The sequence below is a fragment of the Pteropus medius genome, unplaced genomic scaffold (assembly GCF_902729225.1).
Source record: "Pteropus medius unplaced genomic scaffold, Ma_sr-lr_union100, whole genome shotgun sequence".
Taxonomy (NCBI): domain Eukaryota; kingdom Metazoa; phylum Chordata; class Mammalia; order Chiroptera; family Pteropodidae; genus Pteropus; species Pteropus medius.
In genome coordinates, this window is record NW_024349796.1 from 9445519 (window position 1) to 9467288 (window position 21770).

At 32.5% G+C, this 21770-nt stretch overlaps 1 protein-coding gene across 1 annotated transcript in view; it reads right to left on the reverse strand.

Annotated features, from left to right (window-relative positions):
• Positions 1-13986, reverse strand: part of RGS21 (regulator of G protein signaling 21) — a 39537-nt gene extending 25551 nt beyond the window's left edge. The window contains exon 1 of the mRNA XM_039883356.1: positions 13877-13986. The gene's annotated coding sequence lies outside the window, so the exon portion shown is untranslated. The remainder of the gene's footprint in view (positions 1-13876) is intronic.
• Positions 13987-21770: the final 7784 nt, after the last annotated feature.

Sequence of the window (21770 nt, forward strand, 5' to 3'; positions counted from 1 at the left end):
TCAATGCAGAAATATGTAAGGCAGGGTAGCAGTCATGGAAGATATTTATATAGCTAAGTAAAATAATTTTAAAAATATTTCAAATGGAATCTATGTACATCTTTGGCTAAAAATATTTTGTATATTCAAGACCCTTTAGTGCGGGTAGTGGGATTTTGACATATTGAGAAGACTGTTCCCTGTACAGTGTAGTTTTTTAAAATATATAATAGAGAGAAGATGCTAAGGTTCTCTTTATATTTAACAACACTAATTCCTTAAAAAAAATATGAAAAACACATCCAGGCTATATATGTCTAATCTGAAATTCTCCGTTATATCCAAATACATTTTAAACGTAGCATATAATATTCTTTACTACTTATAAGGCAATTGTTTATTTTGTTATGTATTCCTGGAATCCACTATCTAAGCTGTGATATAAATTAAAGTTAATTTTGTTCTGTTATTTCAATCAGATCTAAATTCTAGCTAGGGATAACTTGTCATTAATGGAAAAGAAAAAAGGCAAACAAAATTCTCACTAAACCAATCACCTTACATTCTCAAATCGTGAAAAGGTGATTTTCCTGTCTTTTTTTTTTTCATAACAAGGTCTTGCATAATAATTTTGCCTTCGCACATATATGATAGATATTTAACCTTTAAACTTCTAAAATTAATTTTTTCTAGAATAGAGAAGGAAACTAAGGCAATGAAAAACTATTCACTCTTTTTAGCAAGTGTTAGTAAAATATCTGGCAAAATTCTTAGAGATATTCAATCATTTGAGTTTTTTGACAGGCTGAATGAGGTTCTCCTAATTTGTAGATTATTGCTGGAAGAACTCTCTTTTCAACATTATAAAGAAGGCAGGAAGTCATCAAACACATGCGCTGCCGGGAATAGGACAGCGGCAATAGCTTGCATTGAATTTATCATTCCTTGACTCCTTGAGCCTTTTAATCATCTGATCAGGGGTACGTAGATTTGACTTATAGACTGGCTACAGGAAACTCAGGGGTGTCATACATACATTAATTTTCAATCAATCGATTTTTAGACAGTATATTTTACATAGAGGAGTATTATACAAAGTTATTAACCTAGATACTATTGAGTATACTTTTCTGAACAACAAGAAAAGCCTTCATTGGTCTCTTCTTGCTTACCTAGTAAGTGCAGAATGCTTAGCATGACGATATGTAAACTATTTCTCTAAAACACAGATTTTTTTTTTTCTTCAGATGAACTGACTTCCTGGTATTTATTCCTTGAAGGTACCTCTGCTCTCTAATCATGTTAGTTCATGGAATTTTTTTTCTATTTGAAATCCTTTATCCATTTTTTGCCTTCTATATACCTCCAAAGCATAGCTTAAAAGTTGTCTCTTCTTTAGAAGAACTCTCCTATCAATAACAAACTTCAGTTGGTAGTGCTGCAAAGCTATTCATCCTCTGTGCCTACTGTAGCGATCTGTGTCTTGTCTTACTTTCTCGTGCAAGGCAGAGGTCTTGTCCATTGCACAGCACTTGGCACAGTACCTTGCACTATCCCAGTGAATATTTGTAAAAAGTAAATAAATAAAATGAGATGAGTATGGTGGGAAACCAGTATGCACAACTAAGGGAATATAGGATGTATTAAAAGTAAAACAATAAGGATGTTAATAAAATAATTAATGATAGTGACTTAATTAATAAGCTCCTATTTTATGCCAGACACTGTATATAGCTTTACATAGAGTGTTTAATTTCATTCTTATACAAATTCTAAGATTCTCATTATATATGTGTGGAAACAAGCTAAAAATGTCAGTTCCTTCTGCCTAAAAGACACTTAAGGTGATGAAACAAAGATTTGAATACAGGGCTGAGTCCAAAACCTATGTTTTTTCTTTGATATAATTTAAAATTTCAAATTATGTACATTCTTTGATATGAAGATATTCATCATAAATTTGAAAGAACAAAAATATCAAGCATTATAAAATTATATTTTTAAAGAAGACTTACATCTCTGAGAGTAATATAATGAAGTGGTTTGTTCAGGATCATATTTTAATACTGTTATTTGTAGGTCCAGAGATGGTAATAAGTATTGAATTGAATGAGTACATGAAATACAACTTTAAAATAATATCTGTGCAAATTCATTAGGCAAGATTTCAAGCTTTGTAAGGACATAAGTGGAATACAGATTATGATCTATTTTAAAAGAAGTATAACCCTAGTGTCAACCCAATTTTGGTGAGAGAAGGGATAGGAACTGAAGAGAAGGCTGATGTAGAACATGTATTGTTTTGCAAGTTTATCACTGTAATTTCACATACTTTATGCTCTTTATTACAAGAGATCTCTTAGTAAGTTACTTCTTAAAAATATAGCCTAGATTAGCAGGCCCAGGGACAATGCTATGTATATAGGAAGTTTATCTTTTAATAACCACAATATATTTAGGGAGCTTTATGTTAAAGTGGTTTGCTTTTCCTGCAGGATTAATGATATAAGTTTGAGTTATATTTTAAGCCATACGATGTATTTTATTTTACATTTTTAAGCTTTTTATTTTAACATAATTACATATATAATTCACAGGAAATTATAAAAACAATATAGAGAGGTACTATGCACACTTCACTCAGTCTTCCTCTGGGGTTGTATCTTACATAATTATATCGCTATGTCAAAACCAGCAAATTGACTTTGGCACATGTGTGTTTAGTTCTGTCATTTTATCACATGTGTAGGTTCACATAATCCAGATACAGAACTATTCCATCACTTCAACAATCTCCCTCATGGTTTTTCTTTATGGTCGCCTCCTCTGTATTATCTCTAATCCCTGGAAACCACTGAGCTGTTTTCATCTCTTTAGTTTTGTCATTTTGATGATTTATGTAAATAAAATCATAATAGTATGTGGTCTTTTGAGATTGGCTATTTTCACTTAGCATAATGTCCTTAAGATCCATCCAAGTTGTGTCCATGAATAGTCCTTTTTTTTTGCTCAGTTGTATTCTATAGTATGGATGTACCACTGTTTATTTAACCATTCGCAAACTGGGAGGCATCGTGGTTGTTCGGTTTATTATAAAGAGCTTTTATGAACAATTGCTTAAAGATTTTTGCGTGGACATAAGTTTTCACTTATCTGGAATAAATGTGAGGTTTGCAATATAAATGCATATACACACATACATATATATATTTTAAAGAAACTGCCAAATATTTTCAGAGACTACCATTTTACATTCTCACCTACAGTGTATGTGAGATCCAATGTTTCTACATATTCTCCAGCTTCTAGTTTTGTCATTGTTTTTAATTTTATCTGTCCTAATGGATATGTGGTGATAACTCATCATAATCTTAATTTTAATTTTCTAATTACTAGTGATGGTGAACATCTTTTTCATGTGCATATTTGCCATCTGCATATCCCCTTTGATGAAGTACTTCTTTATGTGTGTTTTTGCCCATTTTCTAATTGGATCACTAGTTTTTCTTTTTAAACTGATGAGTTCTAAGAATTCTTTATATGTAGGATATATGAATATTTTGTCAGATAGGTAGCTTACAAAGAATATTTCCTAATGATAGTTCATCCTCTTACCAGGGTCTTTCATAGAGCAAAAGTTTTTAATTTTGGTGAAGTTCGATATATTGTTGTTGTTGTTTTTCTTTTATGGATGTGTTTTTGAACTCTTCTTCCATTCTTAGAGATCAAAAATTTTCTCCTGTTATATTCTAAAAAAAATAGAATTTTAAGTTTGACATATAAACCTATGTTCTATTAAGAGTTCATTTTCACGTAAGATGGAAGTTTAGATCTAGGTTCCTTCTTTCTTTTTCTTTCTTTCTTTCTTTCTTTCTTTCTTTCTTTCTTTCTTTCTTTCTTTCTTTCTTTCTTTCTTTCTTTCTTTCTTTCTTTTCTCTTTCTCTCTTTTCTCTTTCTCTCTTTTCCTCTCTTTCTCTCTTTCTCTCTCCTCTCTCTCTCTTTCTTTTTTTTTTCCCCTATGACTATACAATTGATGATTTGGGCTGATAGAATTTTAGGCTAAAAATCATTTCACTCTATAATTTTGCTACTATGGCTCCATTGTCTGCTTCATCAAATGTTGCTGATGACTAATCCACATAATTCTAATTTTTAAATATTTTTATTGCTGGCATTGTGAAATAGTTTATTGCTGTTCCTTAGTGAGCTAGACACATAAGATTGATTCTTTTAATATGAAGCTTTATGTTCTTCACATCTGGGAAGCTTTCTTTCATTATTTTTTCAATAATATCTTGTCAATTCTGTTTTTTTTTCCCTCTGGACTGTCAATTTATCAATTAGATTATTTACTTCCATATTTGGTCTTCTTTCTCCTATTGTGGGCCTTTCATGTAAGGTTCCTCTTCATCTGCTCTGCTGCATTGTACTTTTTTTGCATCATATAGGATTTTTAAATTAAGAAAAATTACTTTTTACTCAAGACTCTTCTCCAAATATCTTTCCTATTGTGTAATGTACAATAGTTATTCCTTTATTATTTTGAAATAGTCTCTTGAGGGAGCGGAGATCAAACATATTTCAAATTTATTTTTAAACAAAAAGTAGAAACTCTTTTAAATCCAAGTTAAAGATTCCATAAAATAGCAAATATTTTTAACTATTATTTTTATTTTCCTCATACCATTATAATTTTTTAGCCTATGAATTTAATGACTTCATGGAATTTAATAATTAACCAATGAATTTAGTACTTTCAGATATTTATCAAGTACCTGTGCCTTAATTATTGTTACTCTTCTTATGCCACTTATTATGTATTTAAGTATGTATAATTTTCTGAACAGTGTATACTAACTTATAGAAGAATGAAATTGGGCCAGTATCTCATACCGTATACATAAATCAAGTAAAAGTGAATTAAAGACTTAAACCTAAAACCTAAAACTATAAAACTACTAGAAGAAACAGAGAAAAGCTTCTTGATATTGGAAATTTTTTTCTTTTTTGGTTTCATACCAAAAGCACAGGCAACAACAAAACAAATAGACGAATGGGATTTCATCAGACTAACAAGGTTCCGCATATCAATGAAAACAATTAACAAAATTAAAAATCAATTTACAGAAAAGAAGAAAATACTTGCAAATTCATATGTTTGAAGGGGTTACTATTCAAAATATGTAAAGAAATTATAAAACTCAATAGCAAAAAAGAGGAACATGATTAAAAATATGGGCAAAAGACCTGAATAGATATTTCTAAAAGGAAGACATAAAAATGGCCACAGATACATGGAAAGGTGCTCAGCATCACTTATCACCAGGGAAGCACAAATCAAAACCACTGTGAGCTGTCACCTCACAGTGATTTGGATGGCTGTTAAAAAAAAAAAGATAGCATATGTTGATTAAGATGTGAAGAAAAGGGAACCCTTGTACACTGTTGATAGAAATGTAAATTGGTACAGTCATTATGAAAATCAGTATGGAGTTTCCTCAAGAAATTAAAAATAGAACTATCATATGATTTGGATATATATTCAAAGGGTAAGAGATCTTGATTTCAAAGAGATATCTCCCTGTACTCCCATGTTCAGACAACATAATTCACGATAACCAAGATATGGAGATGACCTAATCATCTGTCATTGGGTGAATAAAACAAGAAAACGTGATTTTTGGAATATTATTCAGCTATGTCCTTTCAGCTCAATAGCACATTTCTTTTTTGTGCTAAATGATATTCTGTTGTTTGATTGCATTGCTGTTTGTCCATTCACCTTCTGAAAGACATCATGGTTACCTCTAAGTTTGGGCAACTATGAAAAAAGCTGATATCGACATCCATGTGCAGGTTTTTGTGTGGATCTAACTTTTTAACTCCTTCGGGTAAATACCAAGGAGTCGAACTGTATGGTAAGAGCATGCTCAGTTTTGTAAGAAACAACCACACTGCCTTTCACATGGCTGCACCATTTCGCATTTCCATCAGTAACGAATAAGAGTTCCTGTTGCTCCACATCCTCACCAGCATTTGGTGTTGTCAGTGTTTTGGATTTCGGCCATTCTAGCATTCATAACACCACACTGGTGTGTTTTAATTCGAATTTCCTTGGTGACATATGATGTAGAGCATCTTTTCATATGCTTATTTACCATCTGTGCATCTTCTTTGGTGAGGTATTGGTTAAGGTCTTTGTCCTATTTATCAGTCAGGTTCTTTGTTTTCTTATTATTGTTTTTTGAGAATTCTTTGTATATTTTGTGTAATAGTCCTCAATTAGATGTTTTTTAATGCAAATACATTCTCCCAGTTTGTAACTTGTCTTCTTATTCTCTTGGGAAATAATACTTTACAGCTGAAGAAATCTTACTTTCCCAGGCTACTCTTAGATACATCAGTTTCTTATTATTTCGATTGAGCTTCTGAATGATTACTTGTGACTGAGACATTTGTTGGCATGGGATAGACTTGTGGGCTTACCTTTGGTGAAATTCAACACAACTTATTTTTCAACATTAATGTTAGAATAGATGAGTGGTGTTTAATAAATATGGATAAAGCCAATATAACTTTTTCTGTGGGTAGAGATTTTTAAATGTTAAATATATATAAATAAATCTATATAAATAAATATAAATATAAATATTTATAAATAAATATAAATATAAATATTTATAAATAAATATAAATATAAATATTTATAAATAAATATAAATATAAATATTTATATTTATATTTATTTATATATTTAACATTTAAAAACCAAGCCACACAAAAAACATGTATATATAAATAAATATAATATATATAAATATATATAAATAAATATAAATATTTATATTTATATTTATTTATATATATTTATATTTATATTTATATTTATTTATATATATTTATATTTATATTTATATTTATATTTATTTATATTATATTTATTTATATATATATATTTTTTGTGTGGCTTGGTTTTTTAAGTACAACATAATCATTATTTCTACTTTCCCAATGTAAAATTCACATTGAAGTGAAATACTATTCCAAAGGGGACAGCAAATCATGTTTTTGACTTTTAGTTCAATTTCACAACCAGTGCAACATGAAATCTCTGTTAAGTGCAACTACTAATGCCTTATCCTTCTGCAAAATAGATCTTTCAGAGAGAAACTTAAACAAGGGGAAAATTATACCAAGTTGAAGTGAAAACTCTTCTAGTGGGAAAATTATTTAGGTAGAAGAATTGTAGAATTATTCTTGTAGAATTTGTCATCATCCTAGGACTTTACCAACTTCATTTTAACAAAAATGTAACTATACATATGGTTGGTCAGAAGGCTTATTGGATTTTTAATATTGAAGAAAATTATGCTAATCTCTTGATATTATGAGTAAGGAGAAATATACATGTGTCTGTGGAAACAGTTAATATCTATTACACGTGTGTCATTTCTGTATTAAGCTATATATTTGCTTCTATTTATCATTTTTTGTGGTATTTCTTGGGGATAAATAATGAAATATGATAGAAACATTTACATGAGACAAAAATAGTTTTTAATAATTGTTTTTTTCCTATAAACTATTTTTTTTTTAAGTATGAATTCCTTAGCATAAAGCTATGAATCTCTCTAGTAAACAATCTGGTTAACAATCTCTGGTCTGTGCATTTTTGTAGTTGGGTATTTTCGACTGTTTTCTAGCCTAAATATGTGTTCTATGTGCATTACCTCAATAACTAGTTGTATAATCTTCAATAAATTTATCTATATCACCTTAAGGCTGATGAATTTCAAATCTTCATCTGCAGCTCAGGCCCTTCTCCCAAGCGCCTCATCCTTTTATCTCTTAAAATTTCCACAAACTTGTAAGCATGTGCATGCTTATTATCTTTGCCTTCTGTGTAAATGACTCCTTCTGTAATTTCTTTTTCAGTCAATTTTTCTGTCATCTGCTCAGTGACCTGAGCAGAAAATCTAGGAGTCATTTCTGACTCTTCCCTCTGTCTCTCCACATCCAATATCGTTTCTTAACAGCTCTTGATTTGCTCACTTCACTTTCTCGTTGCCTCCCCTGGTCTAGTACAGCTTTTGCCTGATGGTTCTGCACTGCCCCTTAACTGTTCACCTGGCATCTTCTCTTGTCTTTCTAAAGGCCACAGTTCATAATACAACAGGATTCATCTTTCTGCAAAGTAAATCTGAGACTGTGTCATTGCCTGGCCAGATGTCATGCAAATGAATGCAATTTCCTTCACAGGCAACCTTTATGCAAAGGCAGAAAGAGGCAGCTGCCTCTAAAAGGTAAAATGAAGAGTGACCTGAAGTTTCTTCATCTTGAACTTCTCTCTCTGCAGCACCATCATATTATCTGAAATTTCCATTATCCTCATTTTTTGTTTTAGTAAATTGAAGTCTTGTTTTAAAATGCAACACTTGTTTTTTAAAATTAACTATTTGTTTTGGACTATAGTTTTACAGACAAGCTGGGAAGATAATACAGAGTTCATATAGACCCCTCATCTATTCTGCCCTCCCTGCCTTAACATATTACATTGTCATGCATGTTTATCAAAACCAAGAAGCCAACATTGGAATATTACTACTAACTAAACTCTAAACTCCAAAATTCATTCAGATTTCATCTGGTTTCCTACTGACGGCCTTTTGCCATTCCAGGATCCAATACAGAATTCCACAGTCATTTATTGATAACTTATTTTAAAATAATTTATTAGGTTAACTAGCTAATCACTCTTTATACTCTGAAGCAATAGAGGGAGTTTAGGCCCGGAAGAGTGAACAAGGAGAGAACAATTCAGAGGGCGTGTGTTGGGGCATTTGAGTGGTGAGCTCCAGGGTGGGATTTTAGGCTGTAAGGGTTAGGACACTGCTGGGGGACCCTCCGAAACCAGCGATTGCCCTTAGGATGCTTGATTTAGGGGATGCAAAATGGAAAAGGGAATGAATACAGGAGCAAAATGAATCATCGCAAATAAACATTTTAATAACAAGTTTGTCTGAGAATAATATTATTGATTGTGTAGATAATGATTGAATCATTATGATTCCAAACCCAGAATGAGAAGATATTTGGGGAAAACATTAAAAAGTATATATATACCATTAACCACAATGGCAAATCTACAAATTTCTTCTTAAGAGATTCTTTGCATGGCCTTTGAAGGGGGTATTGGTTTAGGAATGGGTAAAGGTATTCTGAGGTTTGGGATAACTAGTTTCATTACTGTCTTGCCATGATAGGTTTTCTTCAGCTGATACAAAACTTATGATTGGCCTTAGGTATTCGAAGTCATGTTTTTATATTTAAATAAATTGTTTCAGGTTCCTAAGGGAGCAAATATAACTTTCAGGCTAAGTCAAGCACATAGGAACCTGAGGAGAATGTCTGTGTGGTTTGTAACTTCCCTGGAAGCATCAGCTGCATTCCCCTGCAAGGGGCAGGATATTGGATTAGCTGTCCACTAATAATTTCCTGGGAACATATTGTGTGGTTACAGGGACATTATAAGAAAAATCTGCATTAGATTTCTTTTTTAAAAATGAGACATTACACTTTTGCTTGCTATAATCTGCATGTGTGGGTAAAGGGTTTGTGTTTTGGTTATTTTTAAAGTCAAATTTTCCATTCCGAGGTAATATAATGTGCAACTCAAAATGAAGGATTTGTTCAAGTATTGAATATGAAAAACTTATTTTCAAAAAGCATATTATTTTCAGATCAGGCTCTTGTTATTATATCAGTGTGTGTAGACAAGGTTAATGAGAAAATAGTTTGATTTATGCTAACTGTAGAGACATATAGCACAGTTTTTTAATTTATCATGTTTATATTATATATGAATATGCAAATAATTCATTAAACAGCAGTAACTGCATAGAAATAAAAGCAGTAAGAATCTGTTTCTTTTCATAAAGTGTCATAACCTTCTTAGTTATGTATATTTTAAGTGTTCATACCTAACGTTATAACTAGAAAACAGTAAGGGTCAGAATGATTTTTTAGAGTGGATTTCATCAATATGCTTGGTGATTAGAAAAGCCTAAAATTATAAATAAAACTTTCCACTGGTTCCAATGGAAATATAGCCCTAATGTCAAATCATTATAAGTTTATTAGGCACTTGCATAACAACGCTTACTATAATTTAGATCATTTTATATTCTTGAGAATGGGAAAAGTAATTAAATTGGTGGTTTTATTAGTTAATGGACAGTTTTAAAGAGTTTATTTTTATTTTTAGAAAATCAAGGTGTACTTTCTTCTAAATAAGTGCTTAGTAGAAAAATGGATTTAATAGAAATCTAAATCTAACAGAATAAAATAAGTTTGTTATGATTAGTGAACTTGATTTTATTAATGAACTTTAACAAACTTGTTTGTAATGATGTGAAGTCTTAGTTTAGAATTTAAATATTAGGATTTTTCATCATTATATAAAACTTCGATTAATATTTTATTAGATGAATTAAAGACAGAAATTCATGATAATATTATCTGTTATAGAGTCTATTCTTTGAATATATGCTAATTGCAGGCTTTATAAATGACATGGAGATTAAAATCTTTTTAAGTCCTTAAGCATTGTACTTAACCTTTATGATGTTTTTGCTAGCCAAATTTGAAAGCATGCAAATGATTTATTTGAAATCTGGCAAGATGAAAAAAGAATTTTTAAATATTTTTAGTCAATTAGCAGTAGGATATTAAATTCACAATATAGTAAATCAAAAATATCATGTTCTGATAAAGATTTTCGTCCACTGTTTGTAGCACTGTTTTAGGTCGCAAATGTTTTTCTTACCAGAAAAGCCGAAAGGGCTTATTACAACACACTTCCCTTTACATTTTTTTGTGATCTGAGAATGAGCATTTACAGGATTCTACTATAAGCTGATCTTTGATTCTCCTCCTACCATGCAAACATTGAAATGAGAGAGTTTGTGTGCAAAATTCTTACAAAATGTGTATTGCTATTTTGTATATGTGCATTTTAATTTGAACACATAAATTGTGTTGTGAGATATATTTATTCTGCTTCTTGATGTCCTTCATTGACCTTTTAAAAAGATGCATCTGTGTCTGTCTCCTATGCTTCTTATTGCTGGAATATACTTCATTGTATCTGTTCACCTTATTTTTCCTACAATCAAATTCTTCTACTCTTGCAGAAACCACAGATATAGTTCAATTGAACATCTTCGACAGCTCCCTTTATTGCCATTTTTTAGATGAAACTGAGGCATGGAGAGTCGAGTAATCTTACCAAGATGGCACGGCTGGAATTAGGATTCTGCAGCAGCCTCTGAGCCCCGACCGTGCACTGCTCTGGGTCAGTAGCCATCAGAGCAGTGCACTGCTCCTGTGTGTTATATCCCAAGTGGCTAGGCGAGCCTCAACTCTGATCTTAGTACACAGCTTAAGCAATGATAATTCAGTGACTGATTCAGGAATCTAAACTCTATTAAGCTTTATAATAAAGCATGTAGTGTGTAATGAAGAGCTAAAACTGCTATTTTATAGCTATGGCCAAAGTTGAAATGGAAAGAGAACCGCCAATTATTAACTGTCTACCGTGTGTCAGGCAGGGTAGCAGAAATGTTCTGTGCATAAGTAAATTTATCCACTTAGGTGCCCTATGAAGTAGCCTAAAATGACACCCTTCTCATAAATCAGAAAAGTAGCCCAGATTCTCACAATTTATAATTGCCAAAGTCAGAGGCTGACTCACTACTGGTCAGCTCCCAGAAACCACACTTATCTTAGTAGACCACAAGGTCTCATTGTAATGAATCCATTCTTTAAAAAAAAGAGGCAAGCGCGCTCGACTGCCCAGGTGTTTCTCTCATCTCGGCAAATCGCACGCGTAGTGTGACATTCTTTCCAAATAGCAAATTCTATTTGTTTGTCTGTTTTCTAATTTTAAATAACATATAGGAGGCAGTGAAAATATAAAACACATGTTTTATATTTGAAATCGAGATTCCTTTCTTTTTCGAAAACACACATTTTGAAGCTAACTTGATAAAAAATGTTGGAAATCGGTCTTATTGAACAGCTGGTTGCAGTTTTAGGCGTTTAGAACCCTGCCCTCCTCTGTGTTGCTGGGGTACAGGTGGGCACAGTGACTATGTGAAAGTATTGTTTCTGTCTTCCACTGACCGCTGAGTGAAGGTGACCTGTAGGTCTTTATGGTGATTACGCCCAGGAATTATTAAGGGTCTGTATTAGTTCTTGGAAAGAACATTTTCAAAATCTTTTTTCAAAGAATTATTGAACAAAATTTTCTTATTCTTTCAATAGATTATTCAGTGAATCAACATCAGTTTAGGTACTAGAAAGTATCCTGAATGGTAAACCCTAGCAATAAAGACAGAACTAACAAGCCAAAATTGGGAAGTAGTTTATGTTGGGCATAGGAGTGTCGCTTCCATAAGGCTTACTTTTCTCCTCTTATTTTTGCTAGAAGACCAGTCTTGGGAGAGGACAGTGTTGTGGAAGGGACAGACCAGAGAGTTGAACTCAGCATAGAAATTCTCACAGAATTTGCTGTTCTGGGAAGGTCCATATGTTGCCCAAGGAGGGGGTTCCTTAGAGGCAGGCTGACAGGTGAGGTGTGGGATGTCCCTCCAATCTAACCACATAGAAGATCGCTTTACCCCTTCCCCACACAGTGTCCATTCAGCTCAGAGTAATTAGCAGAAGTAATTAATAGTGTTACTTCAAGAATGCCTTGGTTGCTTGATTTATTTTCAAATCAAATAGAAAACTGTAGTGTCCCCTTAACCAATCTAAAGGAATACTTGACATTTTTAAGTTTAATGACTATGATTATTCAGATAATGCAGAAATATAAGTGTCTAGAAATAATAAAGCATTGATTTCTCTTAAGGCTAGTATATGGTGGATACATTAATATTTATTGATATTTTATAATATGATAAATATTAGAAACAAGAAAAGAGCTATCAGCACTTGACATCATAAATTTTAAAGCATGGTACAAACTACCAATAAATTGTATGCACTTATGGATGAGTGTGATAGATATTTTAGAAAATGTGCAAATATGGTGACAACATTTCTTAAGTTTGGAATGGACATGCTGACTACAAAATTCTTACTAAACTGCAATTAAAAATGTATAAACTACTTTGAAAGAATGCAATATTTTTAGGGTGGCCCAAACATGCAGTTTTTAAAATTATTTTTAAAATAAATAGTTGAAGAATAATGAAAATACTAATTTAAATATTTAAGATTTTAATCCTTGTAAAAGTAGCACTTTTATCTGCTCAAGTCCTGCCTAAGTTATTTAAACTATATTTGAATACAGATATAGAAAGAGTAATTTTATATCTAATATTCTTTTGTGTGTTATATACAACATCTTACATTTTCTTTATATAATTCATTATTTTAGAGTATGGTAATCAGGCATCTACTAGCTATGTGCCCTTGAGTTAGGTCTTGTTATTACTTGTTGGTTGCTCTTCTAAAAAAGAGAGGAAAGAGATGAGATAGTTTTTTACATTCCTTATAGCTCTAAAATTCTATGGGTTCTATGATCCTACGTCTTGTCTCTTTTTTTCCCTCCCTGTGGAGTCAGATATTCTTGGCGCATCTTACTCTTTTTATAGATTTGAATCAAAGACTACTTGGCAGAGTGTCAGCTCACTGACAATATATGGCAATATATTATTTTGTGCAAATGGGACCAAATGAAAAGCTAGTAAAAGTTTTTCTTTTTATGATTCTAAACCTGCTAAATTTGATGAATAAGTTCTAATATTTGGCATTTTTATCTTTAAATGTCATCATTTTACTCTTTAGCAAGTTTATTTATATAACAAACTTTTAATGTCTTTATACTCACACAAATGAAATGCAGGAGAAATCACTTTCCTTCTTGCTCTCTTGATTTCTTCTTTGTTGACAGGATGAATGAGATAATCTGTGCTTCTTTTGGATGAATTTTTTTTCCAAGTGGTAGCTTTTCTATGTTGACATATTCCCTATCATATATATGCGTATATATATATATATTTTTCTATACAATTTTCATATAACTGCATTATTTCTGAGGTCAAGTTTAATATCTAAACACCATTGAATCCATTCCATACTCAAGATATTTAGATTTTAGTTAGTTTTAATTTGAAGGGTTTGGGTGGTGTTTCCACCAAGTGTGTAATAAATCAAGTTCAGCAATAACCTGGGCTCTCTGAGTCTCTTTTTTTTAGTGACCTGGTACCTCTACGTGTCAGTGTCCTGCAATCTTCATATTGTGAAGTCACTTACCTTGTGCTATGTAAATTATTTTTCAGTCAAAGATATGTAAATCTTTATTTTGCAACTGTACCCAGCTGCGGAAAAGGTTTAATTTGAGAGATTAAAAAAACAAAAAACAAAAAACAAGCCATTTTCCCCTCTTCTTCTGAAAGGAGCATTTGCATGGCTTTCACAGGGTCTGAATGTTTGCATAGGAAATCTCTTATTTTACATGTGCATGCTTCATAACCTCATGTCAATGATTCAAAGCTCACCTGAAGGACGTTTAAAATGCTTAAAAGCTGCTACTATTTTTATATTTTCAGCCAATTGGGAAATGATTTTTAATGCATAAACATCATCTTTATCCAGTCAAGTAGACTTGAAGGGACATTGTCACACGATAGTATTTTTTATTTTAAAGAAATGGACCTAAAATTGGAGAGAGATACTTGGAGTGGTAAACTAGAAAGAGACAATCATTTCATCTGCCCAGATCGTCTGAATCATTCTTGCATCAATCAAATTCTCAGCTCTTTCAGTAAGATTATCTTTAATGCCCATCCTATTCAAGGATTTAGAGGTACTAACAATTAATTTACAAAATATAGTTTATTGTCCTGTTGTAACACTGACATACCACAAAGTGAAGTAGATTAGTTTGCCATGCTCTTGACATTTTGGGGTTCCAGTTCAAATAACTCTTTTTTTTCTTCTTTTATAACCCTCAAATTAAGTAATATAACTCAAGTATTATATAGCATGGGGAAATATATTTACATTTCTTTATCTTGGCCTTTTACTTTGCTAACTCTATCTTATGTATGTAGTGCTTGAAATGTGATGTATCTATAAAAATACTTAGCATGATTATTAGCTTTACCCCAACAATCCTTAAAGTTATGTTATTAATTTTTCTTCTTGCTTCAGTGTCTGCATACTTAGCACAGCCCTTATATCCCTAGGACACTACATAAAGTGACTGAGGAGAAATGAGCTCCATGAGAAGAAAATAGCTCACATAGAAATGCTGACTAAATTCTCAGAATTAAGAAGTCAAAAGGGAAGAGCTGATGCCACGTGATGAAGTAGGTCATTGTAACAGACTACCTTTACCTAATAAAAGTAGGCCGTTCCATTAAGCAAAACACAATACAACGCAACGCAACAAAACAAAACAAAACAAAATAAAACAAAACGGGGGACTGGATGGCTCTGTACATAGAAATAGAAAATGTATCCTCTACAGAATCTCTCTTTCTTCTTAAGTTTTCTCTAATGGTTTTATTTCATTTAAAAATATATATTAAAAGTAATTATTTTAAGTCTGATTAAAGATAATGGTTTAAGTCTGAAAAAACTTTTACATTTGAGTACAGATAGCCTTGTTTGAGTAAATAGATTTTAGACTGATTTTCCGAACCAGTTCGATTACCGAATTTAGCCCCCAAATACAGTGTTTTATAGATAATTGATGAATTCTGAAAGAAAGTAACATTGCTGCTTTTTAAAGAAAATTTTATTGTAAAATACTTGTGTATAGACGATGTTGAGTGAAAAATAGTGGTATATTTTGGCTGCTGAAGTCCAAGTCCATGTTCATCTACTTACTATACATATCGTTGGGCAAATTATTTAACTTTTGCAAAACTTTGTTTTTCTATCTCCGATATATAGAAAACAGCATTGAGCTCTCAAGCTTATAGTGAAGATTAAATGAGGCAATCCACCTGGGTATTTATCAAAGTGACTGCTTCATTAACAAATGATAGCTATTGCGACAGAGGGATCAGCATTTTAATAATTCATTTGAATATAAAAATCAAATACAACTTAGAGTATTAGTTTTAATCATTAGTAGAAAAACAACACTGTACTTGAGAGCAAACATAAGTGACATGGTTGAGAAAAAAGCAGGTACTGCATGTTATCAAGTCAGGTCCTTTCACATTTGTGAGGGAGAAGAGAGTTTCCAGGGAGAAGCCAGACCTTGGTAACCTCACACCTTAAGGGCAGACCGTGGTAAAATTTTGAAATAGAGATGGCAAATCCTGAGAACTAGGTTAGAAAGAAAAGCCATTTGCGTGACAGAATTATGCTTATTGTCTACAGATGCAAGATTCTGAAAATGTGATTTACAGAGTTTATAAGAAAGGCAGTCAAGGAAGGAAGAACTAAAGATACGGATTGAGGTTTCAGCCGAGGTGTCGTTTAGTCAGGGCTATGGGTGTTGTGAGAGAAATTTTAAGGATGAATGTGGTAATATATATGAAACACTCTGTTCCTTGGAAGAAAAGTTCTATAAAAACATAACATATTGCTGATTCTCAGAATGAATGGCGAAGGTTGAAAGATTTTCAGACATAAGGAAAGGGCACATTCACAAGCCAGTGAGAAGCAAAGGATATTGAAAATGGAAGGTCAGAATTAAGAAAAGAAAAAAAAAATTAAGGCTCTTTATAAGACCACACACACACACATATGCAGTTTTCAACAGGACTATCTTCATGTTGAGTTATTCTTTAAAGTAATAGATTATTTTTAAAAGAATTTTTTATTTCCAGGATAACTGTGCTTAGAATTGAATAATTTAAGTGCATGAAGTTAAAATGAATACAGTAGTCAGGAAGAGCAAAGAGTGAACCTGGAATAAATGTATAAGGAAACAATGTTATAAAATAAAAAGCAAAATAGAAACAAGTAGAAGTAGGTATTTGAATTTTCTCTTCTTTTCTTTTTTTTTTTTTGCCAAAAATGTCAGGGAGATGTTTTGAAAGATGGAATTTTTAAAAGAACTCCCCCAAACAGGTTTGCATGGAGTGGATAGAGAGAGTAATAACTTGCAAGAGGATTTATGGCCACTTTTAGATACACAAAATGAGTTGGAGAAAATACAAGGAAATTAGAGTGTGCCTCCCAGAGTGTGTCATGTGGAGCTGTTGATTACATCTCCGATCTTATAATTGATGCCGAGGTAGCTCTCAGGTAACTTGGCCAACAGAATGCCCTTGAAACCAATAAAGTGTTCACAGTACAAGCACTATAGAATTAAAATGTGTTAACATTGAATGTCTATACTTCTTTCATGGTCTAAATCACAATATAGCATTGACGCTCTGATTAATTAGGCAGCCAGAGTATGTTTCTACTGAAGAGTATTATCAATTGGTATTTCATAGTTAGATGGAATCAGGGTTCTAATAATGAATGTCTTATGACTTGAGGAAGCGTTTTTGAAAAACAGATTTAGTAAATGATCACAGGGAACGATTCAGTATTGTAGTATTATCATAAATTGAAATCATGTGTTCTGTTATGTGTCTGATATATACTTGGAAAGATAGTAATAGATTTTTCATTTGCAATACCATGACCATGGAAATCACATGAAAGACGTAATTTAATGTCCTGGATTTTAGAATGTTATCAGATTCATTTATTATACCAACCCGTCACCGAAAGAAAAACCTCTGGCTATCTCTTTAGAGTTTTTTGGTACCTGTAGAGAGGATGTCATTTTGAGTTTGCAGACTCCTTCTTTCTCTCTCTCTCTCTCTTTCATTCTTTCAGACCACTCTCCCATTCAGTTATCAAATCCTTTTGGTTCTACTTTCAAGATATATCCACCACCCTGTTTTCACTCACTCACCTCCGTCAGCTCAGGCTACGGTTTACCCCTCCCTGGAGTGCTGTCCTTGTCTCTGCACTGTCTCTGTCTTGACCCCTGTGGTGTGTCCTCAACTGGGCCACAGGGCAGGGCGGGTGTGTGTGTGTGAGTGAAGAGGAATCCTTTTAAAATGTAAGTCAGATCATATCGCTCCTCCACTCAACCTTCCCATGGCTTCCATCTCACTCAGAGTTAACACTGCGTCCTAGAGTGAGCTGAAAGTCACGGCAGAACTCAGCTTCTCTTTTCTCTGACACTGTCTCCTTTCGCTCTCTCTACCCTAGCCACACACGCCATCTACCTGCTGCCTTTCTGCCTTTCTACGCACCCGTCCTCCTCAGTTTCTTTACTCTTGCTGTTTATCCCTTCTGGATATTTCTTCCCTAGTCACTTCCACCACTTACTACCTCACCTGATTTGCTCAAATATCAACAGAGGGCCTCCCTGACCACCCACGACATGCAGCATGGCTAACACTACAGCCTGTCTCCCGTCGAAGTATCTTTAACTCTCTTCCCTGTATTATTTTATCCACACGTGTAATAACATTTATCACCACTTGGCATACAATACCATTTTTTTTTTCTGTTTATTTTCTCCCTCTCATTACTTGAATGGAAAACTCCAGGTAAACAGGGATTTTTGTCTGTATTGTTCAAAAGGAATCACAGAACCTAAAACAGTTTATACCATGTAGAGATATTTTTAAAATTTTTGTTGAATGTGTAAATGAAGGAAGTTGTGCCCAGAAGCTCGCTAGGGTAACAGTACTTTAATAAAATGCATCGTTGTCTTGAAGTTATAAAACATTGGGGATGGATGTCTGGTTAAGTCTGGGGTGTGGCGTTTAGTGAGAGAGGGAGGTTAGAGAAAAGAATGAAAAAAGACAGTGAAAAAGCCCAGGAAAATGCACAAAAGGTAGGAAACTAAGATCTGATATGCTTGAAAATGTGACACTTTCTTTTATTTTAGAGTCACGAATGCCATGTATTTGCTCAGCTTAACTAATCCTCTGGCAAATTAGAAAATGAAATTCTCTGAACTTGAAACTTGTTCTAAAACCAGACACTTAAATTCTTTTAAAATAACATCACAATCGGCTTTCTCTTTAATTTGCAATCTTAATGAGGGTAAAAATTAAACAGTTATTTAGGCCATTTCTAACTTTTATTTGTGGACATATATTGAAAATGTTTATGTCCTTACATAACTTAACCAAAACTATAGCTAAGAATTAGTTTCTAAATAAACTGTAGCATTCAAACTAGAGCCATTAAACATTTTTATCTTCATTCATAAGTTAACTGAAACTTATAAATGAAACTTGTCTACTTATTTTTGCCAATAGATGTCAGTGGTTGACTATATTAGTGAAATTATGGCGGCTGTACCTGTTTTATGCCACTGTTGAAAGGCTAGCCTTTAAAAGAATGTATCATTCCTTAAACGGTCCTTTTTATTATTTCACCTTGAGAAGTAATATACATTTATGACGCAATAGAGTTGACAATAGGAAACGTTCATAGATTTCATAATTGATTGCAGCTATTGGAATATTTAAGAGCTATAGGTACTCGTCAAAAAATTAAAATGACTTTTTCAAATGCCTAACTTAGTTTGTATAGATTTATATATATTCTTCCAACAAGCAATTTTCAATGTACAAGAGAAATTGCTCATATATAGTGTTTTATTCACATTCATGTCTACTATGAAGATTTTTATTGTCATTCCAAGCAACTTCTTTAAAAACAAATCCAGAAACACTGTCCAAGGAAGTTTGCAAATAAAGTTTTATTTTTTAATTATAAATAGTTTTATGGTAATTGATTACTCATCATTTTATACCTGCCAAACAGGTTGTGAACATTGCATTCAACATGAAATATTCTTGTTTTAAAGTCTTAAACACTTCCAATGCAGTCGTGTTTCCATTTCCTTTCTACTATTTAATATGTTCTTTCCTCAATGTCTATTTTCTTAAATATATCTCTGGAGTTAGATATGATGTTAGAAATAATACAGTGTATGGTACTTTTATCTGGGTTAATAATTATTGAAAACCTGCTAACAGTTTTTCAGAATTTTCAAGAATGCTAATCCATGCTTCTCTTCTTTGGTCAATGGGAGATGCCCAGATCCCTGAGATATTTCAAAAATTTTCTTAATCGTGATTTTTTTTTCTGCTAGGAAACTGTAACTACCACATTCAAAAATATTGTAGCAGTATTTTAATAAGGATTTCATTAAACAGAACTAAAACATATGCCATCATTCAATGGTAATTCAGGACGAAGTCACTGAGCTTCTATGATATACCAGAAACTTAACATGTTTTCTTTCTTACCTAGGGTTACTTATTGCCATGTAGAGAAATTCTTTGCTGTTTTTCATATGTTTAAAATAATTGTGTGTGTGTGTGTGTGTGTGTGTGTGTGTGTTATGAGTGCATTGAGTGAAAGAAAATACAAGCCATGGAATGGAAGAAAATATTTGCCATAAGTAACCTGAAAAAGAAAACGTGCATGCAGAACATACCAGGAACTCTTATAAGGCAAGAAAAACACATTCACCCCAATTGAAAGACATGGGCAGAAGAGTTAAGTAAGCACACTTCAAAACAGAGGATATCTAAATGGCTAATAATCATGTAAAAAGATGGTCTTAGGTATTCATCATCAGAAAAGTAAAAATTATAACCACTATACGTACACTATAATGTCTAAAATTTTTTAAAAATTGGCAATTCCAACTGTAGGCAAGGCTGTAAAGCAACAGGATTCTTTGCAGAGGTCTAATGAGAGAGTAAGTTACAAACATTTTGGAAAATGTTTAGAAGTATCTTTTAAAGGTGACATATGTAAAACCTAGGACCTGGTAATTCCAAGAGAGATCCATACACGTGTGTACCAAAAGATATGCATCAGAATGGCATTAGCAGGGTTTTTGTTTGTTTGTTTGTTTGTTTGTAACAACCTCACACCAGGATCATCCAAGTATCCACTTAACAATAAAGAGGATAAATTAATTGTGAAACATTCAATACCTACAGCAATAAAATAATAATAATAATAATGAATTTGGCTACCTGCAACAACATGGATTCATCTCATAAACGCTGAGTGAAAAAAACTTGGCACAAAAGAATATGTACAATTTAATTCCATTTATTTAAAGTTCAAAAGTAGTCAAAAATAAGCTTCAAAGCACAATAAAACTCAATGCAATAAAACGAGGTATGCCTATATATAGTTTATATATACATGTCATATAATTTGCATTTAAATATAAGCTTTATGTATACTACACATATATGTGTACACACACACATATATAGAAGTAAGGTAAATTATTAGGGAAAATGGAAGGAGGATTATTAGGAAAACTCATACTTTATTTTAAAATTTCATTTTCTTGTTCTCTAGTTTTATACGATGTCACTCTTAAGGTTTCTTACACAATAAAGGAAAAATAACTGTTGATAAATATAAATCTTTTTCTTACATTTAGCCATAGTCCTTGGGCAACATCTCAAAACTTAATAAACTTGAATTTCGTCAGAAGAAAAGTGAAGGCAATTTAACGGTCAAGACCTTGCCATAGAAAATACGCTTCTTGGAGCTCTCTGGAATTTGAGTTGGAGAGCTTTTCTCTGGCGAAAGGCAGTCGAGAGACCAAACAGAAGTGACAGCCTTAAAGCCAGTGAAGCCGGAAACTATGAAACGATACATGATTTTAAATTACTGCTTTTGTGTGGGTCGCTGTCTATAGGAAAACTTAGCATGGTGGAGATTTCACTGGACTTAGAAGACATAAGTTAAAATCTCTGCTT